Source organism: Centroberyx affinis, unplaced genomic scaffold (assembly GCF_046629955.1).
Source record: "Centroberyx affinis isolate AG114_WGS23_722 - 3 ecotype Tasmania unplaced genomic scaffold, CSIRO-AGI_Caff_v1 ptg006586l_1, whole genome shotgun sequence".
NCBI classification, from domain to species: Eukaryota; Metazoa; Chordata; class Actinopteri; order Beryciformes; family Berycidae; genus Centroberyx; species Centroberyx affinis.
Window position 1 is genome coordinate 1 of NW_027283338.1, and position 10,702 is coordinate 10,702.

The window sequence follows — 10,702 nt, forward strand, 5'->3', positions numbered from 1 at the left end:
TAACTTTTTCAGAAAAGATGAAAAAAAAAGTAGTTACAGTGACTCATTGCAATGCGGACATTTTTTTTTAAAGTTCAACTAGAGTCAATAATGAGTCTGTAATGAGTCTACAGCAGTATTTCCAATAGGTGAAGACCTGGTGGGTGAGTAGCATGTGACGAAACATCCTTAAACATCCTGTATACTACTTGCAAATTAGATATACAAGATATATATGAAAATTTAAGAGTCACATGACTGTCAGCAGAATCGATTTCAACACCTGCAACCCACTGAGCGAGCCTCACAAAGCCTGGGGCCCAAAAGAAGTGTTTGCTGTGGTTTCTTTAAAACAAACAAACAAACAAACAAACAAACACCCTTAAAAGATTTTAAAAAGTGATGGAACAGGTTGGACACATTTCAGTGTGCAGAAGAATAGCTCTATTGTTGCAAATATAATTATTCCTTGCCCAACAAGTAGAGAGACACCACTGCTTAGATAACAGCACTGATATGATATTATTCATATTACCAAATTTGCTCTGCAAATCGGGACCTACTTTGTTTGTGGAGCTTGTTTTGCATCGCTACATTAGACACAGCCTTTGTATCGGTTGTCATATCGCACCACTCCTCAGCTATTTAATGGCAGGCATTGATGCACTGTGTGATATATCAACAATATTTTTCAAACGTATTTATCCAGCATAGCAACAGTACTGAGGGAGGGGAAAGTGTTTCTCATGTACTTCCTCACTAGGATTTTCCCAGCCAGCCTGGGGATTCGAACCAGCGACCTTCCAAAGCATAGCAAATTCTCTAGTCTTTTAAATCCCTTCTTAAAACCTTCTTTTATACAAAAAAGCCTTTGTCAAAGCCTGGTTTTACTGTTGATTTTACGTCCTCTTTTATATCTTTTCCTTATATTTTTTCTTTGTTATTATGTTTTCTGCTGGATTTTGTACTTGTTTTGTGAACCACTTTGTAACACTGTTAATAAAGGTGCTATACAAATAAAGTTTATTATTATTATCATTATTATTATTATAATTACATCCCAGTCTCAAGCCCACTTCTCTAAGCTGCTAATCATTCAGCTCTGTCAAATGTAGTGATACAGCAGATGTTCGTCAAACAAAATGGGACCAAACAAAGAGGTGGACTAAGAGATACAATGTGAAAGAGAAACTGTGTGATATGAGTGCTCACCTATCTAATTAAGAATACTTGTAAGTCCTGATTTGCCTGTCGTGTACAGCAGTGTTTGTTAAAACGCTCGCGTGTAGGAGGAACACTTTTGGCTTGCTAGGAAAATACTAACTAGATGTTGCGGTCACACTTTATTTAGATAGTCTACTGCTGATTATAACGTGTCACGAAAAGTCTACTGAGTCTATAGATGTGTCTGGGTTTGGGATAATCTCAGGGTTAGTGTTGGGGTTAGAAACAGCATCAGGTTAGGGTTTCTAAATGAGGTCAGAGTTATGGTTACTTGGCCTGTAAAGATACAGCAAATAGGCAAGCAACACTTTGTGGAACATCTATATTTTGTCACTGATAGTAAGTAGAGTATCAATGCTGGATTATCCAAATAAAGTGTTGTCAATGTTTACTGAAACCCAACCAGAGAATACTGATCCAGTGGAACTCACCATGCAGCAACAGCAAAAAACAGCAAAAAATAATGTGAACTATCCCTTTAAAGATTAGTGCGAGAGATCAGTATCAGCAGTGAAGGCATATGTACATCCCCTCTCTGATACTAGTGAAAGCCAATCGTGCAACCAGAGCAGGAAACTAACTTCTTTATCCACTAGCCACAGTGACTAGTAACCTGATCTTTTACCATTTTGCCATCAAACTAGATTTTCAGAATAAAATGAGTCTCCAAATGTTGATTGGTCACCTGCCAAAGTGTCTGGTAGAGTTGACAAACTTACCAGCCACAGCCAACATTTTACAATATTTGGCTGGTTTCCCGCTCTGCGTGCGACCCTGTGTGTGTGTGTGTGTGTGTGTGTGTGCATAGTATATATATCACTGACCAGCGTCTCTGTCCAGGCCCATGATCTCAGAGTCTCCAAACTCCAGCTCTCCGCTCAGCAGGAAGTCACTCTCCAAAACCAGACAACCTGGCTCACACACCACCGCCCCGTCCTCCGACTCCACTACACACACACACACACAGTCAGTCATTGTTGTTTGTATAGAACTTGTCAAAACAGTTACAAAATGCTTTACAAAAGGAGTAAATAAAAACAAAAAAGGATAAAATCAATAGTACAAGCAAAAACCAATGTAAGCCACGCAAGAAACATCAAAGTAAAGGCAATAAAAGTGAGTTTTAAGAGAGGGAATAGAGTAGGAATGAAGCCAAAAAAATATAGGGACTGCATCAGCCTGAAGCTCCACAGGCAGGTTCTTCAAAAGGCCAGATCGCCTCCTGTTTTCCATCTAGACTCTAATGCAAATCTAGATTTCCATTAGATTGCAATAAAGAGTTGGGTATCATTGGAAAGTTCTACGAGTATTACATTTCTTTTCAGGGTGTAAAAGGTCTGTTTATAGTGTTTGTTTTTGTAAATAGTTTTGTTTTGAATTATGATTGATGCTTATGAGAGTTACGAAAACTAATTTTCCATATATAAACAAAGGTCATTCTTTACAGGAATCTATGAGACTATACATAAGATTTCTTTGGCCAAACAAATTCTGTTGTGGGACTTTAAGAGCAAAGGGTAAAGGAATGGAGAGGAGAAGATGAAGAAGTGTAGGGGGAAGGGGGGGTTGGGGGAAGAACAAGGAGAGGAAGAGAGAGAGGGAGAGAGAGAAAGGGGGGAGAAGACTGTGGCAGGCAAGCAAAGGAAATCGGTGAGGATGAGATAAGTGCAGAGGAGAAGAGTTGGAGGGCGAGGAATGGGGTTGAGGGAGGAAAGGAAAGCTAGAGATCCAGGAAAAAGGAAGCAGAGTGAAAGAAAGGATGAAACAGGAGAGTGAGAGAAACAGAGAGAGAAGAGAGGCAGAGAAGAGACAGCAGAGACGTCTAAAGTAATAACAATCCATGACATTTCCATACAGTTAAACGTCTGTTTTGCCACTTTTCAGAACGAAAGACAGAAAAGGAGTGAGCGGGAAGAGAAACGGGAAGCGGTGAAAGAAAGGAAGGAGGGAGGGATTAAGGGAAGGAGACAAGGAAGGAGGGAGAAAGAGAGGGAGGGAGAGAGAGAGGGAGGTCAGGTATGGGCTGATTACCATGACGAAGAGGAAGTGGAGACAGGAAGCAGAGAGGAGGAAGAGAGGAAGCGGAGAGTCCAACTGAGCCAGAACATTCAGGATGAGATAACACATACACACACACACACACACACACACACACACATCTACTGAAAGGACAAAATGTCTCCAATATTATCTCTTCTCTTCCTCTCTCAGGGAAGTAGCCTTCAATATGAAACGTTAAGACTGGTCGAACAAAATCAAATATGGTGTTTCCAGAGCAAATCACCAGAATAAGTCACAACAGATCTATCAGGTATTGGATAAACCATCTATCAGACAGTTAAGTAAAACTTCAAAAGGTTTGGCAATAGATTTCTACATGGATAAACAGCAACCATGAGCCACTTCCCTAAAGTTAACAGAAAGAGAGACAATGAATGGAGCGTTGTAGAGAGAGAAGATATATCACATCAGCAACAGATTCAACTCACTGGAAGATACAGAAGATACTAGAAGATGCGGTTGAGTGACTTACATTTCACCGGTTGCGGGTTTGATTGCTTTCTCCTCGGCATCTTCTTCGTCTCTCTTCGGCAGTCACGGGTCTTCTGGTTTTTGGGCGACACCGCAGACAGTCAGCTATGTCCGTCCGTCCGCCAGCCAGCCAGCCAGCTAACTGCGTGTCATCATCACCTTCTTCCTCTTCCTCCAACGGACAGTAATAGCAGCGGTGTCATCACTGCGCCGGGGCCATAGCTACTGCCTGAAACGGAGGGGACCCCACAGCACGTTTACATATCACCAAATTAAACAGTTAAAACCATTTATTGCCAAATAAATCTCTGAAAATCTGGTTATGAGGGACATCCTGGTGCTGGATACGGACGTATAGCACCCTCTAATTTGCATGATGATTCAGTCTTTGTTATTGTTCCGCAGTAACTAGATGGAGCCATCTTGCTAGCTAACGCAAGCTAGCTACTCCAACATTCACAATAAAGCTGCCGTTTCAGCGATTTCAGCCTTCAAATTAAATAACATCTGTCAATATCAATCCGCCGACAAACCTACCTTTGATATGATCCCCAAATTATTATCGAAAGCGTCCAAAAATTTCGCTAACTCCTTCTAAAGAGTCTTTTGTTGCCAAACGCACACCGCTAACAGAGCTCCAGTCCGACACTTCCCGGAGAGTGACGTCACTGCGCAGGCGCTGGCGGTTGTGGGTTTTGTAGTCCTTGAACTTCCAACCCGGAAGCGAGGGGAAGGAAGACTACCCCTCTTACCCAGTCTGTCATACGTTATTTTGAATTTCAGTGAAATAAATAACATGATGTTGTTACTCACATATTTTTTGTTTCTGCTGTCAAACAACTGCTTGACCATTAAAAAGTGGCTTGATTCAGGACCACAAAATGCTTACAGGCCAGAAATTAAGCTATGTAAGCTATTCGGTTTATGGTTGTGGCCTGGTTGTGACCCAAAAGACAAAATGAATGCTATCAAGCTAACATAGCAGCCAATAACATTTCCGTGAGTTTTGTCTCCTTTGCGCAGCCAGTTTTGAAAAAAACAAATAGTTGCTGTGCACTTAACTACTCAAAATACACAAAACGCTCCAAAAACACTCAAACACACAAATATGCTTCGGTCACTAGGCAACCAGCTTGAATTATCTGTAAACCAGTCAGCATTTCAGTGGAATTAAATTGTCATACATGTTTTGCAGAGCGTGCCCTTCTCCTGTCAAATGTCAAAGTTTGGTATGATAAAGGGAGCAAACAAACACTGAGCAAACTGGGCTAATTCAATTTAATTTTGCAATACATGGATTGCCAATTCTGATTACTTCAGTGTGTGATAGCCTACTGCGTCTACCCTTGTTTTACTGTGTTGATTTGCACTTTGATTATGTAAAATCTGAGTTTGTTTAAAATCCAAAGCTACTCTTAAGACTCACCACTGTACACCAGCATGTGTCAGCGCTCCATTTGAGACCTAGAATCACTTTATGTTGTCTGGTTAATTTACGCAGCTATATCATGAATGTATTAAGACATGATTCATAATCTGTAATATAATTTTATCAATACACAGGATATGATGTTAATATCCCTTGTGCCATAATCCAAGGTGAACATTCCTATAGAGGCCCAGTTGTTTTAATGAGAAACTTGGGAGACTCATTTTGCATTAACATTTAGGCATTTAGCTAAAGAGTGACTTTCAGTGAGTGCAACAGTAGTTCAAATTCCTAGATCACCAACATTACAAGCAACCAGTAATAAAGACTGCAAGGGGTCAGAGTCACAGTCACCTCTCAATAGATGTAACACTAAGACATAAGAAAGCCTACAAATCATAGATAACCTAATCAAAAGTCTGCTGACAAACTGTCTCCTGTGAATTATACAAATGCACAAAACACAATTCTGTATGAGGCGTTGTAAGCTCCTATACCATTTAATTCAACCATAAATTTACAACAAAGACCATCAGGTTCTGGTGCGTACATTACCTTGAAAACATTTATGAACCAACTATGAATCAAAAAATTATATTTTCCAGCTATATAAGCTATACATAGCATTAGTGGATATTGTCCAAAATAACAGGGTAGCAGGATGGAGTGTAAGGATTGTTAGTCATCATTAAAATTAAGGATAGCCTACTAATGTGAACAATTCTCCACTAGCCCATACTGAAAAATAGCAGCTACTGCTAATAGGGCTACAACTGATGATTATTTTAATTATTGATGAATCTATTGATCATTTTTTTCATTTAGAGACGATTAATCATTTAGTCTATAAAATGTCAAAAATATTGACAAATTCCCATCACAAGTTGCCAGAGCCCAAAGTGATTCTTAAAATTGCTTACTTGCTTTGACCAGCAGCCAAAAAAAAACCCCAAAGCATTAATTCTATAATGATATGAAACAAAGGAAAGCAGCAAGTTGTAGCATTTTTGAAGCTACTGTACAATGAGAAAGTAGGTAAGGGTTCAGTGATTTGCTCCAGGACACACGGCTGTTGTTGGACACTTCAGCCTTTAGATTGAACCTGTGACCCTTTGGTTATGGGACCACTGGGACCAATCTGCCACCCAGCATCACACAAAGCTGTTTTGTGAATCGAACCGAACCCACCGACAGTCTTTCACCCTCACAAGTTCATCATGAACTCAAACTCGTCAATCCTCTGTCTGGTGTTGCCTTTCCGGATCCGTCTGTATGACACAGTGTTGTACTTTGACGTTTGACTGCTGCTGTTTTTCTCATCATCCGCTGCTTCCGCCTCACCGTTCATCTCATGGGAGTTTTGGCCTCCTTCCTCCTTCTGTCCCTCCATTGTCTCTTCCTCCTCCTCCTCCTCCTTCACTTCCACTTCCACCTGGTTTCCTTGAGGTTTTCTTATCAATTCCCCGCCGGATGAGTTCTGCGTCGGACCCGTCTCTTTGTTTCCTTGCCCGGCCCCCATCACAGATTGAGCAGTGGCGTCCATCAATGTCACTTTCTCATCCAGCAACGTGGAGCCTGATGCCAGTAACTCTGAATATAAAAGTAGAAATAGAATTTTGTTTTAGTAGAATATTTAAATTGTTTGTCAAAGGTCCCTATGTTAATTCATGATATGAAGTGATTTAATTGTCCGCATGAGAGGCTTTGTAATTATCAGACACTTGCTTTTGGCAGCTGAATGAGTGGCAACTTTGTGGAATTTTAATTAGATTTTAATGAGTAATTAATTAACTCTCCAGCCTGATTCCCTAGTTCATGTAATTGTGTCATTCCAGTTCATCATAATTGCTGTTATGTAACATTGTACCAAGTACAGAGTCTCTATAGAAAAATAGAAAAATATTTATGATTTGGAAGTGCACCAACTCCTTGTTCTCGTGCATTTAAATCACCTTTGTTGCCTAATGTGCAATCTGCCTCACTGATTTAGACTTACAGATCACCTAATTTGACTTGATTTTACAGCACAAAATGTTATATTATTATTAGTAGTAGTACTGGTAGTATTAGTACTAGTAGCAGTAGTAGCAGTAGTAGTAATACTAGTTGTTGTAGTAGCAGCAGTAGTAATAGCAGCCCTTCTAGTAGTAGTAGTAGCAACAGTAGTACTAGAGTAGTAGTAGAAGTGGTGGTTGTACTAATGGTGGTAGTAGTAATGGTAGTAGTAGTGTTGGTGGTAGTAGTAGTATTAACAGTATTTCTGGAGGCTTGATTTTGTTTACCTTTCTCTAGGTGAACCTTTAGTTCATGTGCAGTGTCTCGGGTGTCTTCGTCAGCTGCTGGTTCAGATGCTGTTTGGCCTTTTTCCTCTGGTGACAGAGTTTCTAAAACACCTTGATGTCCTGCAGGAGGAAATGATGTCAAAGACAGAGATCTCGAGCCTTCTTGGTTCTCTGAACTCTGTGTTTCTTCCTCAGCCGATGTCGCTGCAAGCCGCTTCTCCGCTTCAGCTGAAGTGTCCGATCCACGCGATGTCTCCAACGGTGGTTCCCCCTTCGAGTCCTTCGATCCCACGGCCGATTCTTCTGTGGGATCGGTCAGACTAAGAGGACCGAGAGAAGGGGCCTCTGTCTCTCTCAGAAACTTGGGAAGAGTAGTTAGAGTTGGTGTCAGGGTTTCAGCGTTGGGTTCTGTGTTGGGATCTGAACAGTCCCTGCTTGGCAAAGAGTTCTCGCTCTCATTGTCCCTGCTCAACGATGTGGGACAAACGTTGGCGATGTGGGTTTTGGCAGCAGCTCCGGCGCTATTCTCTTGATCCATAAGGATTCTGGGAGCTTCAGCGTCATTAAGCGGTGTTTTAGGGAACTTGAGGTCATGTAGGGGCGATGATGATGATGATGATGGTGGTGACAGCGATGATGTGCGTAAATCTGATGGAGTGCGCTGGATCTGAGAACTCTCCTGTACCACGTCATTTGGTTCCTCTTTCTCCGTCTTCTTCTCTACTTCCTCCTTGGCTTTCTCTCCTTGTTCCCTCTCTATCTCCTTCTCTTCTTCCTTTGCCTCTACCTCTTCTTCCTCCTTTCTCCCCACGTCTTTGTCTGCTTCCTTCTCTTCCTCTGCCTTGTCTATTTCTTTTTCGTCTACGTTTTCTTCCCGTCTTTCCATCTCTACCTCTTTCTTTCCTTCTTTCTCTTCCTCTGTCTTCTCTCCTTGCTCCCTCTTTAGCTCTTTCTCTTCTTTCCCCTCTACCTCCTCTTCTTCCAACCTTTCAACCCCTTTCTCTTCTTCTCTTTCCCCTACCTCTTCTTCCTCATGTCTCTCTATATCTATGTCTTTGTCTCCTTCTTTCTCCTCCTCTACCTCCTTTGCCTTCTCTTTTTGTTTCCTCTCTACCTTCGTCTCTTCTTCTTCTTCTCCTACCTCTTCTTCCTCATGTCTTTCTATTGCTCTTGTTTTCCTTGCTTCCTTTTCTTTCTCATCCTCCCATCCTTGTTCATTAGCTCCCTCCTTTTCTTCTTCCTTTCCCTCTACCTTTTCTTCCTCTATCTCTTTTTCTGCTTCCTCTACCTCCTCTTCTTGTTCCCTCTCTACCTCCTTCTCTTCTTCTCTTTCTCCTACCACTTCTTCCTTGTGTCTTTCCATCTCTATTTCTTTCTCTGCTTCCTCTTCCTTCTTTCCTTGCTCCTTCATAACCTCCTTTTCTTCTTCCTCTACCTCCTTTACCTTTACCTCTTCTTCTTGATTACTCTCTACCTCTTTCTTTGCTTCTTTCTCTTCCTCTGACTTCTCTTCCTGTTCTCTTTCCACTTTGTTCTCTTCTTCTTTTTCCTCAGTCTCTTCATCCTCCTTTCTTCCTGTCTCTTTCTCTTCCTCCTGTCCTTGATCCTTTACAACCTCTTTTGCTTCTTTCTTTTCCTCTACTCTCTCTTCTTCCTCTTGTCTCTCTATGTTCTTTTCTCCTTTATCTTCTGCTACCTCCTTTTCATGCTCCCTCACCTCAGTCTCTTCTTCTTTCTCCTCTACCTCTTCTTCCTCGTGTTTCTGTACCTCTTTTTCTTCCTCCACTTGTTCCCTTGCTGCCTCCTCCTCTTCCTCTTTTTCATCTTCCTCCTGTCTCTCTATCTCTTTCTCTCCTTCCATCTTCCCCATTGCCTCTCCTCCTTGTTCCCCATCTACTTTCTCCTGTCCCTCTTTTTCTTTCTCATCCACCTCTTCTTCCTTCTTTCTCTCGGTCTTTGTCTCTGCTTCTTCAATCTCAGTAGTCTCCTCTTTTTCCACATGTTCTTTCTCCTTCATGGATTTCCCATTTTCCACTTCTCTCTCTTCTTCTTCTTCTTCTTCTTCTTCTTCTTCCACCTTTTTGTCTTTCTCTGTCTCCACTCTGTCCACCTCTTCCTTTGCTGCTTCTACTTTCTCTCCTTCAATCTTCTCCTTGTCTCCGCCTTTCTCCGCTGTTTCCTCTTCCTTTTCCTCTATCAGCTTCTCTACCTTTTTATCACTCTCTTCCTCTTCTGCCACCCTCACCTCTTCCTGCTTTGCTATCTCAATTTCCACATTTCCGTCATCTTCTTTTTCCACGTTTTCCTCTTTCTCCACTTCTTCCTGTTTTTCTTTTTCTGCAATGCGTTCCCCTTCCTTTCCCCCCTCCTCTTCCTTTTTGTTTCCCCCTTTGCCTTCATTTTTATCCTTCCAGTCCTCAATCTGTTTTTCTTTTTCTGCTTTTTCTTCCTTCTCTCTCTCTTTCTCCAACAGTTCCTCTCCATCTTTCTCCATTGTCACTGTTTCTCTCAGAGTTTCCTCATCTTTTACATTTTTGTCATCTGTGTCTTGAAGACTTTTTGCCAATTCCAGCTCACCTTTTGTGGCCCCTTCAACATCGTCAAGACTTTTGCCAATCCCATCCTCTATTTGGTCCTCAGAGAAGAAGTCTATCGGCTCCATAGTGTCCTCTAAAGAAAGAATATCTCCAAAGAGCCCGACTGCCTGAATTACCCGAGAGACTATTGAATTCTCCTCCAGGTCCAGGCTGTCCAACACATCTCCTGCATTCCACCAGACCGCCATAATTCCTTTGGTGGGAAAATAGTTTTTTTTACAGCTTAGTTTGCTGAATATGTTGGATAGAGGAAAAGTAATGCAAAACGACGAGTATTAGAGTCTGCAAACGCCCCAAGTTTACCAAAAGGAAACCTTTCCTCATAGGTTGAAGCCAATCGAAGCTGTTTGCCTTGGATTTGGCTCGGTCAATCCCCGGTTCAATCCACTTGTCAATGTGATGAAACAGTTCACACTCAGAAAGGCAAGAGGTGGGATTTGATTAATGCTGATTGGCAGAAATGCACTACACGTCACCTCACAGTGCATAGTCTGGTGACCGTAGGCCACGTTTCCAGCCTCAGGGACTCGTGTTTATAAGACTTTAATCTCTCAGGTCTGATCTCTCTCCTTTACTTGAAGCTTTATTTGAAAGCTTTATTTATTTTGTAGCAGGAATTATAGCTACACCAGCTGTAAATTTGATTTGATTTATTTGAT

The 10,702-nt window shown here is 41.6% G+C and overlaps 1 long non-coding RNA gene across 1 annotated transcript; it reads right to left on the reverse strand.

The window, feature by feature from the left end:
• Positions 1-2,025: 2,025 nt before the first annotated feature.
• Positions 2,026-4,382, reverse strand: LOC139638815 (uncharacterized). The gene is made up of 3 exons (XR_011694824.1): positions 4,273-4,382; positions 3,737-3,964; positions 2,026-2,150 (listed from the first exon to the last, which is right to left on the reverse strand). It is a non-coding gene; the product is annotated as an uncharacterized lncRNA (long non-coding RNA).
• Positions 4,383-10,702: the final 6,320 nt, after the last annotated feature.